The sequence below is a fragment of the Mesocricetus auratus genome, unplaced genomic scaffold (assembly GCF_017639785.1).
Source record: "Mesocricetus auratus isolate SY011 unplaced genomic scaffold, BCM_Maur_2.0 Super-Scaffold_100025, whole genome shotgun sequence".
NCBI lineage: Eukaryota > Metazoa > Chordata > Mammalia > Rodentia > Cricetidae > Mesocricetus > Mesocricetus auratus.
In genome coordinates this window covers 21,375,881-21,399,154 of record NW_024429206.1, presented here as the reverse complement: position 1 = coordinate 21,399,154, position 23,274 = coordinate 21,375,881, and the positions used below count along the sequence as shown (strand labels likewise).

The 23,274-nt window shown below is 45.5% G+C and overlaps 1 protein-coding gene across 2 annotated transcripts in view; it reads left to right on the top strand.

Annotated features, from left to right (window-relative positions):
- Window positions 1-23,274, top strand: part of Galnt17 (polypeptide N-acetylgalactosaminyltransferase 17) — a 397,683-nt gene that overhangs the window by 189,879 nt on the left and 184,530 nt on the right. The gene's annotated exons all lie outside the window — the stretch shown is intronic.

Sequence of the window (23,274 nt, the reverse complement as noted above, 5' to 3'; positions counted from 1 at the left end):
TCCCTAAAGAAGCCTTTGCTTGACTTCTTGCTGTGTGTGAGACAGGTACCTCCCTGCCCATGGCAGCAATCATCAATGTACGATACCATTGTGTCTTGTACAGCTGGACCCTGCAGGGTTGGGGGTTGGGGTTTACAGGGTGAAGACAGTAGTCATCCCTCAGCCAGACATGTCCAGATGGCTAACTTCAATTGTCAACTTGACACAAGTTAGAGTCACCTGAGAAAAGAGTCTCGATGAGGATTGTCTGGATGAGGCTGGCCTGTGGGTACGTCTGGGGTATGTGTGTCTTGATGCTTTCATCAGTGTGGGAAGACCCTTGCATTATGAGCAGCATCTTTCTGGGGCTGCCCTGTATAACAGGAGCAGGTGAGCTGAGCACCAGTACAGTCTCCCTGCTCCTGTCTACGATGCGATGTTTCAAGCTCCTGCCTTGGCTTCTCCACGATGGTGAGATGTATCCTGAAATAGCGAGCTGAAATAAACCCTGTCTCACCCAAGCTGCTTCCGTCAGGCAACAGGCAATGAAACTAGGATACCCTGAGAGGAGACGGGAGCCTGGTGGAGCTGCGGAAGGGCAGGCAGGTGTCACTTGGAGAGTGGCTCTTGATGACACACAGAACTAGATGACTGGGAGAAGAGATGACTCCCCAGTGGCTCCATGATGGAGTAACCACAAAGCCCAGCTAGAGGAGACGATTGGAAAGCCAAATATTCTCAGCTAGAACCCTAGCTCCACAGGAGATAGCAAAGACCTTTGGTACAGGCCAGGTACTTGGTGGATTCTATAGGTATCTTGGCTTGGGTTTCAAAGAAGTAGACCAGAATCAAAGATTTGGTAGTTCATTTGTGTAGCGAACAGAACACAGATGTGGCATGAGATGTGTTCTATGTTCATTATGGGTGCAGTGGTGAAGCTCTCTGACAACAAGAAACAAAGGAAAGGAAGGGCTTATTCAGCTCGCCATTCCAGGTCACAGTCCGTCATTGAAGGGATGCTACAGAAGCAGGGGCGCTAGAGACATCTGGCCATGGCATGTCCATAGTCAAGAGCAGAGAGAAATCAATGTGCCCACTGCTAACTTAGCTTGCTTTTCCCATGCTTATCCAACTCTCTTCACTCTTACACAGTTCAGGGTCCAGCCCAGGAAAATATGTTGTCTACATCCAGGGTGGGTCTTTCCCCATCAATTAACAATCAAAATAATCCCCCGCAGACACACCCATAGGCCAAGTATATCTAAGCAATACTTCATTCAGGGATTTCTTCCTGGTGAGTCTAGGTGGTATCAGGGTGTCATTTAAAACTAACCACCACAGCAGACAAAGAGTAGAGAGAGAATGTACCTGTAAACAATGACTGTTGTGGGCAAAAGGAACTCCACTGGTAGATCTCTTGGAGCCCATGTAGAGTTACCCTCAAACTAAGCCTGTACCAGAATTGAGATTATCAAGTGCCAAGATGAACAGCAAAGAGTTTCCTGCAGTAATTGTTGAGTTGGGACACTGAGGGACAAATTGGGGGCTTTGTGCACCTTCTTCACATAGGCATTTTAGCATCAGAACCTTCGGGAGCCCCATGCCTAAGGAAAGTCTGCTTTAAGAAGCTCAGCATGGAAATGTGAAATTTTATATGTCTCATAGTCTCAGTGGCAATTCTGCTGAGTGTGGGTATCGCATTTTAGAATCCCTGGATGAAATAACCAATCCTTGAGCCTGATTTCTGAAAGTGCTGCTTCAGGTGGTGTTTCAAGCCTAGATAAAGATTAGTGGAGGGCCTGTTAAAAAGCACTTGCTGCTCTTCTAGAGGACTTGAGCTCCAGGGGATCTGTCACCCTCTTCTGGCCTCTGTGTGCACCTGCACATGTGTGCACATACCCACATGCAGACATACATACATACATATAATTTAAAAAACACAATAAATCTTTGTACTAAGAAATGATAACCAGTAGAGAAGAGAGGAAGGAGAGGAGTGTTTGACTGATTCAGACCATGAGGTTAAGTCCTGTTTATCATCCTTTATTAGCCTCAGTGGCTCAGGGGACCAGAGTTGGCTATATAAATACCATTTCTTTCTTATCATTTCTGGTTTATAGTCTCCATATTTTCTCCGGTCTACAAAAACTTGCCCTTTCACAGAATTCAGTGCCCTCTCTGTTGTCTTTGTTTTACTGAGACATTCTTCATTTCTACTCTTACATAGATGCCTTATATTTAATAACCACACCACACACTATAAAGACAGTAGTAATTTCCAGCTGAACACCAATTATGTGTATTCATAGGTAGACTCTGAGCTGAGTACGTGTTGAGGTCTCTGAGAGAATGGTATTTTCAAGTCTCCTACAATGGCTACTTGTTAGTGATGGCTTCTTAGTAGTGTTTGGGTTTTGCCTCTTGTCTGTTTTTAGTTGTTGTTGCTGTTGCTTTGTCGCTACAGATCTGTACCCATGAGCCTTCAATGGTCACCATAGTTTTTAACCATCACAGGATGTTCTGAGAATGTTCTATTTACCTGAAAAGAAGATTTGATTTTCAACCTCAAGTTTAGTTCTTCAAGATTCATGGTGTTAATCTCACTTAATGTCTGTTCAAGTTTGATTAAAACATTCTCTATTTTTTATAGACTAATAATTGTTTTTCTGATATTAAAAATAATGAATAATCTTTGTGGGGGAAATGTGGACCTATCAAAAAGCAAATATAATTGGAAAAACAGGCACTAACCAGAGATGAATTCTTTCATACTTTCTTCCTTTTAAGTGCCAACTTTATGTTGTTAAGATCTGATAATGCAAACAAGTTAGTATTCCGCTTTTTTCACCTCCTCTCTGAAGTGTAAAATGTAATCACTTCTGTTCTTATTATAAACATGTCTGAGTGGTCTATAATGAAGTTACATTATGCCCTGGTCTCACCTGGTCTTAAGGCAGCAGGTGAATAAGGTTGGGGATGCATAACCCATGTTAAAATGTTTAATTTTTTTCTTTTAATGTATTTGCTTTTTGGATATACGTGTTTCCACTGTATTATGTATGTGCACCATGCTTGTGTCTGGTACCTCAGAGGCAGGAAGAGGGCATCAGACCCCCTAGGACTGTAGTTACGGATAGTTATGAACCACCGTATGATCCTGGGAATTGAACTCAGGGCCTCTGGAAGAGTGGCTAGTGCTCATTATTGCCGAGCCATATCTCCAACCCTGATTTAAATTTTTAATTGTATTTAACTTTTTATGGAGGTGGCAGGCACACATGAGAGGGTATACTTGAAGTCAGAGGGAAAACTATGGAAACTGGTTTTCTCCTCCCATCATGTGTCTCCTGGGCATGGAATTCAGGTTGCCAGGCTTGCCAGAAGGTGCCTTTACCCAATGAGCTATCTCTCTAGCCCAGAGTGTTTTTATTTTTATGTGAGGCCATTTTTCATTCAGGTTGCACATTGACGCCGCATGTTAACCCTCCATGGCTTTGTTTATCTTTTTGAGAAACTGACAGACTAATATGTTAGGCCATATCTGTGATATGTTAAGTTCAAGGAGTGTGCAATTCTTGTACTTGATACACCACACCAAATCACTCAAGCAAAACTAGTCAATATTTTCTCTTCACTGGATCCAGTTTCTGCTCCCCTGGCCTGATAGCATTGGCAGCAAGGGCACTTTCCTCCTCAAAATAGTTCTCTTGATACCTCCACATCATTCTGATTCCGCATTAAGCATTCATTAGGAAGCAGACCTAGGAAGAGGCCTAGGGAAGACTCAAGGAACAAAAGAAGCTGAGGCAAGAGGATCACAAGTTCGAGGCCTGAATACATTACATACTGAGCTGAAGATCAGCCTAGACAAAATTTTTATAAAATATAAAAGATCTTGCAATATAGATAAGCAGTAGAGCAACTGCCTAGAAGCTCCCAGTAAGGGGCTAGGGTGTGTCTCAGTGGTAGAGCACCTGCCTAGAATCCCCTAGTGAGGGGCTGGGGTGTGGCTCAGTGGTAGAGCACCTGCCTAGAATCCCACAGTGAGGGGCTGGGTTGTGGCTCAGTGGTAGAGCACCTGCCTAGAATCCCCCAGTGAGGAGTTGGGTTGTGGATCAGTGGTAGAGCTCCTGCCTAGAGTCCCCCAGTGAGGGGCTGGGGTGTGGTTCAGTGGAAGAGCACCTGCCTAGAATCTCCCAGTAAGGGGTGGGAGTGTGACTCAGTGGTAGAGAATTGGGGGAGACTGCTTGAAGAAGTGACATCTAAGTTAAGTCAGCGGAAATCCCAAGTGCTCTGCTGCAGACCTGATCTCTCCACCATGGCCACTTGGAGGTCCTTCCCCCGACCCTCTGGTAGTTTCCTGCCCCCTCTCCAGTGCTTCACCCCCGGGACTTTCTTTTTCTTCGTTAGTGTACTTACGCAGATAAGGCATCACATCTAGAAACTTCCAGAGAAAAAGGCTTGGGGGCAGAGGAAACCATTTGAGATGAAGTCTAAAGATGACATTCTGCCTGTCCTCTGCATGATAGACGGTGTGGCAGAGTTAAATGTCAGTGGCTTTGCTCTGGTATTTTCCTTCTGCTGTGTGCGTGCGTGTGCATGTGCGTGTGCGTGTGTGTGTGAGTGTGTGTGTGTGTGTGTGTGTAAAGAAGAATCAAAGACATTTTAGTCCCTGATCCTTTGCATCCCCTCCCCCTTCTGCGTCCCCCCTGGAAGCTTGTAGAATCTCCCTTTTCTCCCTAGAGCTTTGAATGCTACAATGAAAAACCTGGTATGGGTCAGTCTTTATTCAAGACTGGCCCCAGCGTATTTAGGTTGCTTTTTCTTGTCCATTTTTCTTATGTGCATGCACACACGCACACAGAAGCTACTTGGTTTATGTTACCTTAACACGAACCTAGACATATCTGGGAAGAAAGTATCTCCTTTGGAAAAAAATGCCTCTGTTAAGATTGGCCTGTAGGCACATCTGTAAGACATTTTCTTAACTAGTGGTGGATGGGGAGCATCCAGCACACTGTGGGCAGTGTCACCCCCAGGCAGGAGGTCCTGGATGGTACAGGAAAGCAGGTTGAGCAAAGCATGAGGAGCAAGCCAGTAAGCAGCACCCCTCCAGGGCCTCTGCTTCAGTTCCCGCCTCCCTTCATGAGAGTTGTGAGCTGAAATAGACTCTCTCCTCCCTGTTTCTCTTGATAGAATTGTTTTATCACGTCGCTAGAAACTGTAAGACAGCACATATGCATTTTGTGTGTGTGTGTGTGTGTGTGTGTGTGTGTGTGTGTGTGTGTGTGTGTGTGTGTGTGGACTCAAGGCTGTCAGGGATCACCCTCCATTACTCTTTTACCTTATTCATTGTGGCAGGGGCTCTCAGTCAAACCCCAAACTGGTCAGTATGAGCATTCTCATTAGCTAGTCTGCTTCAGGGATCGTGTGCCTCTGTCTTTCAGGCCTAGAATTGCAGGTGGGCCACCAAAGCCACCATTGTAAGTTTCTGGGGAATCCCAACTCTGATCTTCCTGTGTGTGTGGCAAGCACTTTAACTGATTAAAAATCAGCCCCTCGATTTCGTTTTAAAAGATGTTTTATTTTCATTTGTGTGTGTGTGCATGTATGCACGTCCATGTTGTAGGTACCCCTGGCAGGCCTGAGAAAGGCTTTAGATGCCCCTGAATTGGAGTCCTAGGTAGTAATAAGCAGCCCACTGTGGATGCTGCAAACTGAGATCCTCTGAAAGAGCAGCAAGCTCTCTTACCCACCAAATCAGCTCTCCAGCCCCTAGACTGTTTTCCAGGCAGGGTCTTATCCTGCACTCCAGGAAGCCCTCATACACATAGTGCTCCCCCTGCCTGTCAAGTGCTGGAATTACAGGAATGGTGACTGTATCTGGGTTTATTGTTCTTGAGAATTCTCTCTATGAAAGTCATTCTGGCCTGGAACACTTGATCTCTTGTCTCTGCCTCCTGAGCGCTGGGACACAGGTGTATATCGGCACATCCAATTGGTTCATTTGTCTGTTTGCCTTCATTAATATATGTTGACTAAATGCAGGAATAGGTTTTGTTATCTCATTTTTATACATGCAAATCATAGACTTTGGTGATATTCACTGCTCTATGAGTTTTCTCATCTCCCTCTTGTATCCCTTTCCTTCCCAACACCCCCGAGAGTCCCCATCTACACGTGTCTTTCCCCTACCTATCAATTCCATATATGAGCAATTACACCCTGCCATAATTAGCTTTAATTCTCAGCTTAACACAGCGGATGGGCATCTGACTGGAGAGCCTCGAGGGATAGCCCAGATCAGACTGGCCTGTGACCATGTCTGTAGAAGATCTGTGTTTGACTGTTAATTGATGCGCAAGGGCTCAGCCCACTGTGAAAGCCCAGGCTCTAGGCAGGTGGTCCTGGACTGTATATGAAAGATAGCTATGCACAAGCCTTTAAGTGAGTTAGCACAGTGTTTCTCCATGGTTTTCCTTCAGGTTCAATTCTTGAATTCCCTCCCAGTATCGTTCAACAGCGAACGATGACCTGGAAGTGTAAGAAGTGTAAGATAAACCCTTTCTTCCTCAGGGTTCTTTTGTGTTAGAATGTTTTATCGTGGCAACAGATAGCAATCTAGAACACTTCCTCCTTATGTGTTTTTCCTTCCCTCATTCCGTGTCTCCCGTTGTTCCAGCCTTGGATGTCTTAGCTCAGTAGTTCTCAACCTGTGAGTCATGACCCCTTTTAGGGGTTCACATATCAGATATCCTGCATATCAGATATTTATATTATGATTCATAACAGTAGTAGGATTACAGTTATAGAGTAGCAATGAAAATAATGTTATGGTTGGAGGGGGTCACCACAACGTGAGGAACTGTATTAAAGGGTTACAGCATTAGGAAGGTTGAGAACCACTAACTTAGTTCAACCCTCCAACTTCTCCATTTTTTCTTATAAAAATCCCTTTCTTCTGCTTCCTTTGCTTTTTCTTTCAATGTTTTTCTTCCCCTCTCTTCCATTGTCTTAAACTTTTCCTGCTATCATAACTTTAGTTCCCAGTAGTCTTTTTTTTATTTCACTAAAGTGTCCTTCTATAATATATTGTCTTGACTTAATGGAAGCAATATGTTTTCTTATTCCCTGCAGGATGGTTGGTAATACTGTGTGTGTGTGTGTGAGAGAGAGAGAGAGAGAGAGAGAGAGAGAGAGAGAGAGAGAGAGAGAGAGAGAGAGAGAATGAGCACTTTCAGTTTTTCTTCCTGGACAGTCTGTCTCCACAAGTGGCCTTTCTCTCTCTGATCTTTACTTTTTGTCTTCTGAGTTGGCAGCTTCCCCAGATGTCCAAGATGTCTGTTGAGCCTCATTTTCTACTTATGGTGACCCCTTAAATGGCACTTGCACACCCAGGAATTAGGAAAGGGTGGAGAATTACCATTCAGTGAGCACCAGAGTTCTGTGAAAGTGAGCAAAGTCCTGGAGATGGTGATGGTGGCTGTGCAGCACTCTATGCTGTTTAGCTCGACATCCCAGATGACTACAATACCATGGCTCACATTCTGTTTTATTCTAAATTTATTTTATCTTCTTTATGTGGTGCTGAGAATGAAACATAGGATCTTGTTGCACTATACCCTCAGCCTCTCACAGGGAAAGGTCTAGACCAGTGCTCTACCACTGAGCCACACCCCAAAGCCCCTCACTGGGGGATTCTAGGCAGGTGCTCTACCACTGAGCCACACCCCAAAGCCCCTCACTGGGGGATTCTAGGCAGGTGCTCTACCACTGAGCCACACACCAAAGCCCCTCACTGGGGGATTCTAGGCAGGTGCTCTATTGATGAGCTACTTCTCCAGCCTTGGTTGTTTTTGTTATTTTGTTGAGACAGTGTCTTACTGTATAGCCCAGGCTGGCCTTGAACTCATGTTCCCCCTGCCTCAGCTTCCCCAGGGCTGGGACTCATACATGTGTACGCCATATCTAGTGATTATCACACATTTTATATAAGGTAGATTAGAAGGTATCATTGACTAAAATTTCTAAAACTGTGAACCAAAACAGTCCTTTTCTTTTCATGAGTATAAAAAAGATATGCATTGTATTGCCAGAAAACTGACTAACACCATACCTGCTACTAGGCATTATCTTGTGGGTTTCTGTGATCAGGTTGGTTACATAACTTGTCACTGATACTGTCTTTAGAACAGGCACACCTGGCGGTGGGTGGCCTTTCTTGTTCAGTTGTGTTCAAAAGTTGAAAGCAGTGTGGCTTGGGTTAGAAAACTTTTTTTTTGGAGTGGAAGGTTCTACCTTCTGGTCTTCTAGAAAGGATTTTGGAAAAGCATCCACCTGGCATTGTTCACTTTTCTTCTGGGTTTATAATTGCAGAGATAGAAGACGTCTTGTGTTTAGGGGCGATAACATTCTCCCTGTGTGGGTGAGGCCCTGATTGACAGAGGCAGGAGATGCTGTGTTATCACACAGCTCCATGCTTGGCCAGGCACTCGTCCTGTGAACATCACCTACCTTTCCCCCTGCCTGGGAAGAGCTTCCCTAATCATAAACAATTCTCTCATTGTGCCTCCAACCAGATCACTGCAGTGTGGCCGCACCTGCTCGGTGGCTCTGTCATCACAGCTAGGTGACACTTTGGCATTTCCATGCTTACACTTTTAGGCTATGTGATGAAGGAAGTGGTAAGGACCATGTGTATACATTTGAGAGAGAAGGAAAGGGGGAGAGGGAGAGAGGGAGGGATGGAGGGAAGGAAGGAACCCCAGCCAAAGCCTTCTGTGCCACCTGGCTTTAAGGGGGAATAAGGGGCTCAAGAGATGGCTCAGTGGTTAAATCACCTGCTGATTTTGCAGAGGAGATGAATTTGAGTGGTCCACAACCACCCGTAACTCAGCACCAAGGGAATTGTTGCCTTCTTGTGGCTTTCATGGATACCTATGTCCAGTCATATGCACCCACAGAGACACACACATACACACAATTAAAATTTTTAAATTTAAAGCAGTAATGAGAACCATTTAATTTGAAGGAAACATGCAGTTGTAGGAAATGATGAAAAGATGCACTGATCCCTTTGTATCTCTACCTCAGTTTCCCTTAATGGTACCACCATACAGAGCTCTACTCTGCCATTATATTCATGACGTCCAGTGACCTGATAATCTCATCCTGACTTCAACTGTTTTGTGGTTGTTATGTTTATATTTAGATCTATTGTAGTATTTATTTATTTATTTCAATTCCTGAAGATGGATCCTAGGGCCTGGTGAAGCCCATCGCTGGGAGATTCCACGCAAGGGCTCTACTGCTGAGTAATGTCCCCAGCATCTCACTGGGACATTTTTGGCTGTGACTCTTCCCCTGAGCCAGACTCAGCCCTCACTCGGGGATTCTCGGCAAGTGCACTACCAGGGGGACGTGTACTCAACCCCTTACAGAGAGCTCCAGCTCTTGCTCTGCTGTTTACTTTTTGGTGTTGTTTGTTTGTTTGTTTCTGAGACAAAGCCTTTTGTCAGCATCTTGGTAAGTAGATTGGACTGGCTGTTCAGCGTGTTCCAGGGATCCACCAGTTTCCACCTTTCCTGGCCTAGGACTGCTAGTAAACATCACTATGTCTGGCAAGTTTTTTTTAAATGTGGATTTTGGGGAATTGGTTCTGATCATTGTAGAGCGGTGGTTTTCAACCTGTGGGTCATGACCCCCAAAGAACATCAGACAACACAGATGTTTACATTACAGTTCATAACAGCAACAAAATTACAGTTATTAAGTAGCAACAAAGATAATTGGGGGGTCACCACAACATGAGGAACTGTATTAAAGGGTCACAGCGTTAGGAAGGTTGGGAACCACTGTTGTAGAGCTATTACAATCCTAACAGAGTTGCGCCCCATATCTCTGTTATGTATCTTTTTATGTTTCCCTTAGGTAGAAGAGATGTGTCTGTTTCTACAAGCTGTTTATAGAAATGCGTGTAACACTTCAATGTGGGCATTTCCTGAAAATTGTATAGGACTCTCACTATGAGCCCAGACCCCACAATGCCAGAGAAAGGGAACTGGTCACATGACTTGCTTGAGTTTTTCCATCCCTGACTGCCAACTGCATTTAAAGAAAACTCAAGGAAGGAGCAGCCTGGTGCGGAGACGCCTCCCTGTGGTCTTGGGAGCGTTTCCGTCTTCTGGTTTGTTCTGCTTTCACTCCTTAATGATGGCAACTCCTGCTATTTCAAGGAAAGAGGTTTGCTGGCTTCTGAGCATTCAGAATCAATATCACAGTAAATAAGAAACATAATGAAAGAAAAACACACTCCAGCCTGTAGACAAATTTTATCGCTTAAATTCACATGTTGTTAGGGTCGGCTGCAGATACCAGATTCTTGACTGCTTGTTTCTCTGTGCCCCAGACACCCCCCACCCTGTGTGTGTGTGTGTGTGTGTGTGTGTGTGTGTGTGTGTGTGCCTGTGTCTGTGTATGTCTGTGAGTGAGAGACAGCTAAGATACTATTTCTCAGGTGCTATCTACGTTTTTCTTCTTCTTTCTCTTCTTCCCTCCCTCCCTCCCTCCCTTCTTTCCTTCCTTCCTCTCTTGAGATAGTTTGTCACTCATCTAGAACTTGCCAAATAGGCTAAGCTTGCTGGCTAGCAAACCCTTGGGATCTGCCTGTCTCCTCCTCCCCAGCACTAGGATTACAAGTTTGTACTGAGCATTATTTTTTTAAATGAGTTCTAGGGGTTGGATTTGGGTCCTCACGACTGCATGGCAAGCCCTTTACCCACTGAGCCACCTTCCCAGGCCTAGACTGCTTTTTGTGTGGGTAGGATGCCAAATGCCATCTTAATTTGGGATAACCACTTGTAGACACCATGAGGCTTCCTTGTCAGTTTCTGAAACTTGTACTTATTTACAAAGTTTTAGAGTAAAAGTATATATTTATTTATTTATTATTTGTGGGCGTGAGTGGCAAGTTACATGTGTGGTGATCCGAGGACAATCGGGTGGGGGGTGGTCAGCTCTGTCACATGGGTGTCAGGGATGGAACTCAGGTTGTCAAGTTGCACTGGCGTTCAAGTGGGAACTCTGAATGGAAGAAGCAGAAAGCAGGGAGTTTTGGATGGCAACGGAGTTGGAAGCCACAGAGGTTTTCCTTTCCCCGGCGTCCCTCTTCATGGGTGCACTACTTGGAGCAGCGTATCGAGTTCAGCGCTTTGGTGTTCTGAACCTCGGGCATCTTTCGAGTCTTTGGCTTTCTTGTTTCTTCCCTTTTATCTCACCACAGCATTGCCTGTAAATGCTTTCAGATACCCCCCCCCACACACACACAAAGACGTCCCTTTTAAACCTTCTCCAATCTTCTTGAAGCTTCTTGCTCCTGCCTCAATCCCCCACCCCATTCCAGCCTTTTCTTCATAGTCAACAAGTACATTACTTAAGCTGGTAAAGCTGGGAGATGCACAGAGAATAAAATATATAAGATAGCCTTCCTCTGTGTTATGTGTGTGTGGTGTGTGTGTAGTATGTTCACATGTGTATAGGCACACTTGTTCATACATGTTCATGCATATGTGTGTGTTATGCATGCAGGTACATATGTGTGTTCACATGTGTATAGGCACACTTGTGCATACATGTTCAGACATACATGGGTGTGTATGTGTGTGTATGTGTGTGTGAGTGTGTGTTAGCTGATATTATGTGTCTTCCTTGAGTATTCTCCTCTTTATGTACTGAGGCAGGGTCTTTCACTGAACCCAGAGCTCACCAATTCCAGCTAGTCTGGCTAGCTAGCTTGCCTCAGAGCTCCCTTGCCTCTGCCTCCCAAGTACTGGATTATAGGCAGCCACCACACCTGCCTGGCTTTTACTTGGGCTCTGAGAATCTGGACTCCAGACCTCCAGTTTGCACACAGCAAGCACTTTATCTGCTAAGCCATCCCCACAGCTCAATATCAAGGAGTCAGTCATTCCTGCATGTGTCCTTGCCCTGGGTCTACTTTGATACCAGAATCTCAGAGATGAACATGACCATATCTCGGCAATGGGAATATCACAAGACTCTCATAACACTGAGACTCGTCCAGTTTGGTGGTTGCAATGACTCATCTTCGTTGCCGAATCTACTGTATTGCTGCCCATCTGGGAGATGAGTCTCTGGTTGTGCCTATAGGGTGTTTCCAGAGAGTAAAAATTTAGGACTGAAGACCCGCCCTGAATCTGGGCAGGGCAATCCTATAAACTGTGCTCTCGGAATGAATGAAAGGAAAGTCAGCTGAGCTCCTCTATTCCCCTTTCTCTGCTTCTTATCCACTCCAGTGTGAACAGGCAGCCTCACGCTCCTGCTGCCATACCCTCTCTACCATGACAGAATGAATCCTTTTAAACTGTGGACCAAAATAAAGCTCTCTTATGAGGCCTTTAGAGGAGTAACTGGCACAGTGGTGTTGTCTAAAACCCCAGAAGGTTCCCTGGATACCCCACTTTGGTGAGCCATCCTGGCCAGTTCATCTCTACTGCTTCAGAAAGCACCGGCTGCTGCCAGTGCAGACAGTTTAGAGGGTCAATAGCCACTTTCCAGTCCAGAATATGAGCCTGCACTGCTGCACTGCTGGGCCAGCATCCTATGAGTGATGGAGTGATGGAGACCCCCTTCCCTTATCACCATGAGGGATTCCTGTTCCAAATGGAATTCTATGATGGTTAGCTTTAACTGTCAACTTTTACAAGTAGAATCACCCAGGGAGGAGAGCCTGAGTGAGGGATTGTCCACATTGGCTGGCCTGTGGACACATCTGTAGGGTGTAGTTTTGTTCTTTCCTTTAATTTCTTATATTTATCCAAATTTTATTATAAAAAACTTGCAAATAAAAACCACCACACAATGAAATTGACCAGACTCAAAGTCTATATATCTCTTAAAACACCTTCTATATAGTTAGAATAGCCATTCTGAAGCTCTGGGACTTTTATACTTCCACTATCAAATATATTTTTATGGACTTATCTACCAAGAAAAAAATGAAAAATCCATGACAGAGTTAAAACTAGAAAAACAATTAGTGCGTGTGTCCATCACATGTACTCAGCCCTTCCTTATCACCCGATATTTACCTGTTCTGATATCCTTTTATACATGTCATACTGCACATGTTGTCTTGGTTGTTAATTGGTTTAAGAAGACCCACTCTATTATGGGTGGTACCATTCTCTAGGAGGGGGGATTTAAACTGCATGAGAGTAGAGAAATAAAGCTTAGCATAGGTAGACAAGCAAGTGAGCAATCAAACATGCATGCATGCATTTCCCTCTGCTCTTGACTGTGGATTTGATTCGACTAGCTGTTTGAATTTCCTGCCCTGGCTTCTCTACAATGATAGACTATAACCTGGATTGTGAGATGAAATAAATCTTTCTTCCCCTAAGCTTCTTGATGCCAGGTGTTTAATCATACCAAAAGGGCATGTGTTTTTCTGGGTGCTTTACACTCAGTCTCATTTGTTCTTTACATATCCCTAGTTAGGGAGTAGGATGGGACACACTGGTAATTTTTTCTGCAAGCAAATGTGCTGCAGAGCCTCAAGACAAGTCTATGACAGGTGTCAGAAAGTTCCCATGAACAGACAGGTGTCAAATCTCACAATTTCAGAGGAGTAAGGTATGGGCAAATGCGTCACTTACACATGTCATAAGCTTGGAAAGGCTGCTGACTCTTTCTTAGCTCCTTTGCACTGCTATGACAAAACACCTGAGACTGGATAATTAATGGCAATGTAGAATTTAGTGCCTATGGTTCTGAGACCTAGGAAGTCCTAGGCCAAGGCACCAGCAGATGAGTTGTCTGGTGAAGGCCTGGCCTATATTTGTGTCTTCCAGCTAGCTTCCTTGGGTCTTTCATAAGGGTACCAATCTCATTCATGAGCCTCCCTGTTATACATTCATCTCTTATCAAGGAGAATAACTTTCCCTGCTGCTATTACAGCACTGGACCTTGGAACAGAGCCTTGTTAGTGATTGTCAAGAGCACTACCAACTGAGCCACAATGCCAGGTCATCACTGGGACAATTAAGCAGGTGATCAGCCAGCCACTGAGCCACAACCTTAATCCCTTACTGGATATTCTAGGCAAGACCTCCACTGCTAAACCATGGCCCTAGCCTTTCACTGGGGGATTCTAGGCAGGTGCTCTACTGCTGAGCAACACCCCTGTCCCCTCACTGGGGAATTATAGGCCATCATTCTACTTCTGAACTGTATCTCAGTCCCTTTTCTTTTTTTTTTTTTTTTTTTTTTTTTTGGTTTTACGAGACAGGGTTTCTCTGTTTTGGAGGCTGTCGGTCCAGCCTGGCCTCGAACTCGCAGAGATCCGCCTGCCTCTGCCTCCCGAGTGCTGGGATTAAAGGCGTGCGCCACCAACGCCCGGCCTCAGTCCCTTTTCAAATTTTTCTTTGAGATGTTGTCTCATTATGTAGCCTAGTTTGGCCTTGAACTCACAATCCTCTTGTCTCCAGCCGCCTACGTGCTGAGATCACAGTTGCATCCCACCATGCATGGACAGGGGCTTAGTTTCCCTCTTACAAATACAGGGGTGACATAAGCTATCTCTGTACCACCGTTTTCCTATCCATAAACTGATGATTGGTTGGAATAGGTAAAGTCACAGTTGCCCATGGCCCTCAAAAGAGACTCAATACACATTAAAGAACCATGGCTTGTTGAAGTCTACGAGACGTCCTCATTAGATTATGAAAGGGGGTCTAATCTCACTGAATGTTATATTCTGGAGCTTTTCCTGATTAGCTGACATTCTTACTCAGCTTCATTAGCAATTTGGGGATATAAATATTTCATTAGTGATACATCCAAGCGAAGTACTTGGGATGTTTGAAAAAACAGTGGTTGTCAGGGTAAGGACTCTGTCTTGCCAAAGAAGCCTGTCTCACCAGGCTTCCAGTTTTGACTCCTCCTTGTTCCGTACACCCTTTACAGCCACCCAAGGGACCTCGCTATATGTTTATGTATTTTATAAAGAAATTATCTTATTTTTCAATTATGTGTATGTCTGTGTGGGGCATGTGCATGTGTGAATGCAGGTACCTGTGGAGGCCAGAAGGGGGTGTCAGATCCCCCTGAATCTGGAGTTACAGGTGGCTGTAAGTGTCCTGACATGGAACTATTCATCTCTCTCTCTCTCTCTCTCTCTCTCTCTCTCTCTCTCTCTCTCTCTATCTATCTATCTCTATCTCTTTCTCTCTGCCTCTGTGTGTGTGTGTGTGCGCACGCGCGCGCGCGTGTGTGTGTGTGTGTGTGTGTGTACATATACATGTGTATAAACATGCATAGGGAAGGCAGAGGACAACTTTAGCTATTCTTCAGGCATTGTTCGCCTTGATTTTTGCTTGTTTGTTTTAGAAACAGTATCTCTCACTGGCCTGGGGCACACAAGCAAACCCCAGGAATCTACCAGTCTCTGCCTCCCTTGAGATAGAATTATAAGTCAAGATACTATGCACACCTGGTTTTAAAAAAATTACTAAATCTATTATTTTTAATTGTGTGTATACATGTGTGTGTGCATGTATGTGCACACATGTGTTCGTGTGTGTGCATGTTTGTGTGCATGTTCACATGTGCTCATGCTTATGTATAAGCATGCACTTGAGCAGGTGTGTGCATGTGTGCTCCTGTATATGTGTGTATGCATGTGCCCATGTGTTCGTGTATGTGTATGTGTTCATGTGCACCTGTGCTCATGTATGTGCATATGTGTGTGCATGTGCACGTGTGCTCATGTTTGTGCATATGTGTGTGCATGTGCACATGTGCTCATGTATGTGTGCATATGTGCATGTGTGCTTGAGTGTGTGAGCATATGTGTATATGTGCATGTGTGCATGTGTGTGCATATGTGTGTGTGCATGTGTGCTTGTGTGTGTGTGTACACATGAGAATGTGAGCGCTCATGAAGTCCAGAGGGAAGGGCTGTGTCTCCTGGAGCTGGGGTTAAAGGTAGCTGTGAGCTGCTTTATGTGAATTCTGGGATCATCCCTGGGTCCTCTGTAAGCACAGGACATGCTCTTAACGCTGAGATGTCTCTCCAGCCTCATGCCTGACTTTTAATATGAGTTCTGGGGGGGTCAAAGTCAGTCCTTCATGCTCTCGTAGTCAGCACTTTACCAAGCAATCTCCGTTACTCCAAAGCCCTCGTTTTGAAGGTAATATTCATAACTCTTGTTACTGGTTTATCATGGAAGGGGAAAGCATGGTGACTGAAGGGACTTTAAGCTGAGGTGGTGCACGCAGTGGTTGGAGGGAGCATGTCAAGGGATAGGAACTCGAGGTGGCTCACTCTGACCCAGGTAGAACAGGAAGCTGGGTAAGCAGACCGCCAGCCCTCGGCTAGACCGCCAGCCCTCGGCTAGCTTGTTTTTCTTCTTCTTCTTCTGTTTTAAGCAGCCCATGCCTTGTGTGTGACTTTACCTAGATAGACACAACACACATATCTATTCATTCCAGAATAAGAACACATGGCAGACTAAAATCGTAATTCTACCAAAATCCAACTGGTGAACCAATGCGTTTTGCTACTAACAGGAGTCTGGACAACGGTTTATTTACAGGGCAGGCATGGCTCAGACATAGCTGCATCACTAACAAACCCATCCCCATAGGGATGACGACTCATGAAAGTTGAAGCCCGGAGCTCTCTTACATGACTTGTTGGCAGCTCAACTGGTCTGAAAATCTCCTCCCAGCAGCTCAGCTTGCCTGTCTCCTCTCCCAGTGTTTTACTGCTTCTGTAACGCTGAGGGGGAAGGGTCTCATGAATCCTGTCATTTTCAACTTTGCCAGACATTTGAGGTTTCTTTACTTCCTGAGTCGAATGCCCCCCACCTTCCTCCTGGAGGAACTTGCCACACAGCCATGGTAGGATGCCATTGTCATTAAAGATGGGCCCCACCCCCAGGGTAGTGGTAGTAGTAGTATGATGTTCTTTTTACTCTTTTGCCTCTTTGGGGGAAGCCCACCACCCTGCTCCCGAACAAATCACACGCAGAGGTTTATTCTCAGCTTTGAATACCTGATCTTAGCTTGGCTTTCGCTAGCCAGCTTTTCTTAAGTTATCCCAACTAGCTTTTGCCTCTGGACTTTGTCCTTTTCTTACTTCTGTGTATCTTGCTTTCATTCTTACTCTGTGACTGGCTGTGAGGCTGGGTGGCCGGGCCCTGCCACCCTCCTCTCCTTGTTCTCTCTTGTTGCCCCCACTTCCTCAGTTCTCCTGCTGTTAATACCCTCTGCCTGCCAGGCTCGCCTGTCCTTGCTCCTGCCTCAGCACTGGCCACTCAGCCCTTTACTAGACCATCAGGGGTTTTAGGCAGGCAAGGAATTGCAGCTTCACTGAGTTAAACAAACGCAACATAAAGAAAAAGAAAACCTTAAAATAATGTTCTAGCACACCCCACCCCAGTCTGTTAATCACCTCTGGAAATTTTTCTACAGACATACCCCAAAGATGTGCCTCAGTAATTCTTAATCCAATCAAGGCAACGGTGGAGATTAGCTAGGCATTGGTCTCGGTTCAGATGCATTTTATATAGTTACTGGGCTGGTTATTTTAGGCATAAAGATCTTTTCATGCACACCTGGGAATCTAGGAATTGTAAGTCTATTTTTTTCGGAACTGATTTGCACATACATAAAATATGAAAATATCTCAGGAAAAATGATGCTTAGGAAATGTAAAGTGTCCCAGTGAATGTCTGCGATAAAACTGCATCTTCTGAGCTGAATGTCATTGAACCACAATGAACTGGGGGCCCTCACCATGGGTGCAGCCAAAGGCTGGTACTGGGAAGATTATGGGATACTAACAAGAAAAAAAGGACTCAGGGGTCCCGGGAGGCAGGGGTGCTGCAATCCGCTCATGCAACCTGAAGGAATTTTGTTTTGAGGTCAAGGCTCACATAGCTGAGAATGACCCCAAACTTCTGTCTCTTCTGCCTCCACCACCAGAGAACACTGAGATTACAACTACGGACCATAATGAACAGTTTCCACTGGACGGTCCCACTGGGAGGAGGAATCTTATCTAAGTGTTATATCAGGTCCTTCTAGATAGGTGGTAGCTTTTGGTGTCCCAGGAGAGTACAGAGAACTGGCTAGAAGCAAGGATCAACCATGGAGAAACTGGTTGGTGGTGTCCTACTTAGCTTTAGCTGTCAACTTGACATTGCCTAGAGTCATCTTAATTGGCTGGCAGTGGACATGTTGCAGGGAAGAACGTTCTCTTGATTTTTGTTGATCTAGGAGACCCCAGTCCACTGTGGGTGGCACCATTCCCTGGGTAGGTGGTCCTGGCTGTATGGGACAGCTAGATAAGCATGAACCTGTCAGAGATCCAGCAAGGAGCATTGCTGGTGCTTCCTACTGTGCTTCTTGGCTGTGAGTGAGCTCTCTGGTCAGAGGTGATACTGTAGGTCTGCTTAGGTTCCTGCCCTGGCTTGCCTCAATGATGGTCTATGAACTGGAAGCATAAGTCAAATGAACTCTTTTCTCCCTAAGTTGCTTTTGGTCAGAGTGATTGATTACTGCAACAGAATGAAGCTAGCACAAATTGAAACACACACACACACACACACACACACACACACACACACACAGATGGCAAATGGCTAAGGAAGTAAAGGCACTTGTTAGACAAGCCTGACGACCTGAGTTCAATCCTGGAACTCACATAAAGGTGGAAGACCAGAACCAACTCCACAAAGTTGCCCTCTGACCTCCCCACACATGCACCATGGCTCACACAGGTCTCTCCCTTCCACAGCAATGGGAGATAAAGGTTTTTTAAAAAATATTTTAAGAGTGAACAAGGCTAGCCAACAGAAGAGGCCATGTATTGTGTGACTGTAACTTTATGAACTGTATAGAATAGGCAAACTCAATAGACACAGAAAAATGTTATCAGTGGTCACGAGGGGCTGGGGGAAATGAACGTGAGTCTTTAGGGCAGTGGTTCTCAACCTTCCTAATGCTACAACCCTTTAATACAGTCCCTCATGGTGTGGTGACCCCCAGCCATAAATTATTTTCATTGCAACTTCCTAACTGCAATTTGCTAGTGTTATGAATGACAGCACAAATATCTGATTTTTCTAGTGGTCTTAGGCAACTGCTGTGAAAGGGTATTTCAACACCCCAGAGGAGTCTGGACCTACAGGTTGTGGACCACTGCTTTAGAGGACTCGCTTTAGAGGACTTGGAGTTTAGGATTAACACGACACAATGTTTCTAGGACACTTGGGATGTACTTAATACTGTTGACCTGGACATTTTTCAGGTGTTTCAAATGGTCCCTTTTCCTTGGGTGTGCTTCTGAGACTTCCTGTGTTGGCATAAGACTCCTCCCGGCTGCTGGCAAACCCCACTGAGGCTGGCCCTAGTGTGCCAGCTCCAAGACAAGCCAGGGAACTTGCATTTGCACAGGCTCCTGGGTGACTCGGACTCTGAGGATGCCTGGCTTGGAGGCAGGCCCTGTTCTGTTTTCTAATTGGAACACGCCATATGTGCTGTTCACTCATTCCCAGCTGCCACAACCCACACGTTCCCAGGGAGCAGCAGGTCCCTTATCTCAGCAGCTGTGGGAAGGGAGTGGTGTCAGTAATCAGAGTGGCAGTGGGGGATGGATGATGGGGGGGGGATGACAGCAACAGTAATAAAATCCTGGTTTGGGCAGTACAGTCGTCATCCACCCCTTACCTGAATTTTTGCATTCTACAGTTTTGGTTACCTGCAGTCAATTACAGTGCAAAGAATTTAAAAATTAAATGGAAAGTTCCAGAAACAAATAGTTTGTAGATTTTAATGATTTGTTTCATAATTGTCTGTCCATACACTCACATAGACGCAGATAAGCATGCATGCATTTACACGCACGCAACAAGTCTGTGGGCGCACGTACACACACCTTCTCAGGCTATAACTCAAACTTACCAATGGCTGCAATGAAAGTGAACATTCTAGAACCCTCTCCAGCTCAGACCAATTCTTCACAGGTTGAGAGAGCAGAGGCTTTGGTTAACCTCAGCCTGCAGCCCTAATGACGGGAGGGTGGAGGGGTGAGGTTATTCACTGTGCGGACCCATGAACTCTACCCAGTCCCTGGCCGAATGGCCGCCTCCCAAGCCCATATCCATGTGGCCCAGGGCTCCTTACATTGATTTTAGAAGTAGATACAGTAAGTTTCCTGGGTTAGCCCTTGTTCCTGAACAGGGCTTTTAAGACAAGGGAGTATTCTATAACATTGTGGAGCTTTAGGAGTCCAGATAGAACTCTGTAATGACAACCTCCCCTGTTATTTCCTTGTGTTTGAACCCCTCTCATTTCCTGGGTGACAGTTGTTGCTTTTATTGCTAAGGAGCAGATACGCCTCCCTTGCTACTCCCTTCTGATCATGGGCCGCATTTGCTTCCCCCTCCCCCTCCCTAACTCTCCTAAATACTGTTTATCAAAACCCTCAGCCACATAAGGATTCCCAAATGGAACCTGGCCAATTTAGTATTGGATTTCCTCTAGTCCTGGAAGGTAAACATTTATCTCTGCAAAAATAGGTTTTTGTTTTCTTATTTGAGTTTGTCTTGAGGAAAAATGAAACATACACAAAACGTTATTCTTATTTTATTTTACCAGTTTTGGGGATTGAACCAGGGCTCTGGATACGCTCTACCACCCCAGTCCTGTGTGTGTGTGTGTGTGTGTGTGTGTGTGTGTGTGTGTGTGTGTGTGTGTGTGTTATACATGCATATGCATGCATGTACTCCTGTGGAGGCGTGTGTGGAGGCCAGGGGTTGATGCTGGCTCTTCTTTAATTTCTGTCCACCTTAATCCCTTGAAACCGGTCTCTCACTAAACCTGGAGCTAGGCTGGTAGTCCAGGGATCTTCCAGTCTCCACTCTTCACACTTTGTGTTGGGATTACAGGCTCACCATGCCTGGTTTTATAATAGGTGAATAGTTTCTACACCCCGATATGCCTCTCCACCGATGCAGCAATCCAAATCAGACCAAATGAAACCGAATTGGAAAAAGCCCACATTTCATGAATACAACACTCCCAGATGGCCATCCAGTCCCCTAGAGAGGAGATGGGAAAGGGAGACTGGAAGAAACCACGAGTCTGTTCTCTGGGGGACAGTTTAAATACCATGTGGGAGTGGCCTTGAGCATCTCTGGGGGAGGTGCTTTCTGAGAAACAACAGGGCTTGGGGGGAGATGGTGGAAGGGGGCTTGGGTGGAACTTTCACCATAACATTCCAGACGCATTGGGTATATGGATGCCAGGGCCTGGGGCGAAGCTTCCACCTTAACAATAGGGGAGGGGAGTCCAATCTGAAGCCCTCATGCTTGTACAGGGAGTGATTTACCACAAGCCATCTCCCCAGGCCCATGTCTTCCTCAGAAGCTATTTTCAAATGAATAGTATTTAATCCATTGCCACTGGCAGGGTTTCCTGTTGGCCACCTTATTAACTGTTTTCTAGCAGGCTTATCATTCTTTGCTCAGGTGAAAGAGCTCACAAGCCCTGGGGTGAACGTGTGGTGGAATAGCGAGTGTGCATCTCCTCACCCCTGCCTAACTTTATGCTATCTCCCTAAATTCTCCCGCTCCAAATAGTTTCTTTCTGAGGCTAGCTGAAACACTTTCATCTGTGGCCAATATTTTTTTGTCACCTCTGACATGGCTTCCTTGGGCTACCTGGACAGTTCTGAAACCCCCATTCAGATTCCCTAAAACTGTGTGGAGTAAAAGAAGAGAAATAAGAAGAATCATGGTGAGAGGCGGAGAGATGCCAGCATGTGTGACAACTTGAGCCCGCTCCTCGGACCATACACCGGGAAGAGAGAACCCCATTCTGCAAGTTGCTCTCTGGCTTCTACAAACACGCCTCGCCTGCACTGGGGTGGGGAAGGGTTAGTGCTTGAACAGGCGACTTTGGTGTTGGGATGGGAGGACAGTGCACAGGCCGTCTCCTCCCAGCCCTTGACTGACACGAATTTCCACAACCCTCTACCTTCTCTTACTCTCCCTGTTCATCAGAACACCCCATTCTCTTATATTCCAGGCACCACACGGCCGTATCTTTAAGGAACAGAACCCATGACACAGAGAGGCCAGCTCCTACATCTGCTGAAAACACATGCCTTTACATTGGCAAAGTCTGCCGGGTCTCCTTAAGGTGTGAAGGTTCTGTACAGCCTCTTCCAAAGGAACCTTTGGCGCTCTCTGCAGCAAAGCCGCATAAAAGAGCCATGTGCTGTGGTACATGCCTCTCGTCCCAGCACTGAAGGGGCAGAGGCAGGAGGACTCCCTGGAGCCCCTTGACCAGCTTGTCTAGCTGAATCAGCAAGATTCGGGTTCAGCGAGCAATTCCGTCTCAAGAAAGGAAAGGAAAGGAAAGGAAGGAAGGAAGGAAGGAAGGAAGGAAGGAAGGAAGGAAGGAAGGAAGGAAGGAAGGAAGGAAGGAAAAAAAGAAAAAGAAAGGAAGAAAACCAGGGTGGTGGCACACACCTTTAATCTCAGCACTAGGGAGGCAGAGACTGGCTTCTTGCCAAAGATGGTGTTGCGTTCTCCGTGGGAAAGCTTTTCTTCCACTTGCTTTCCACCATGTATTAGTTACTTTCTTCATGGCTATGACAAGATGACTGTCAAAAGCAGCTTAAGGAAGGAAGGGTTGACAGTCCATCACGTCGGAGGGAGAGTGAGGCAATTGGTCCCCCTTGCACCTGCAGTCAGGAAGCAGAGAGAGAGATGCTGGCACTCAGTTTGCCTTCGGTCCAGGACCCCAGCCCATATGCAGTGTCATCCACATTCAGTATGGGTTTTCCCACCTCATTCAGCCTAATCCAGAGGCTGCCTCACAGATGTGCCCAGATGTGTGTCTTCCTGGATGAGTCTAGATTCTGCCAAACTGGCAGTCAGTGTTAACTAGTCACATTCGTCACAGCACAGCTGTCTTAGATGAGGGCACGGAGATGGATTCCAACTTCCTAGCTGCCATAAAGTTAAAATTCCTCACATGCCAACTTCTTTGCAATCAATGGAACTTTCTAAAGATATATAGGTATCCTGGCATTCTATAATGTTTATTTCCAGTACTTTTAAGCTATGCATATTTGTATATTTGTATATTTGCATATTTGTATATTTGTGTGTGGATATGTGCATGTGTGTTGCTGAGGCAAAAGAGAGTATCAGGTACTCTGAAGTTGGAGTTACAGGTGGTTTTGAGCTTTTAGTATGG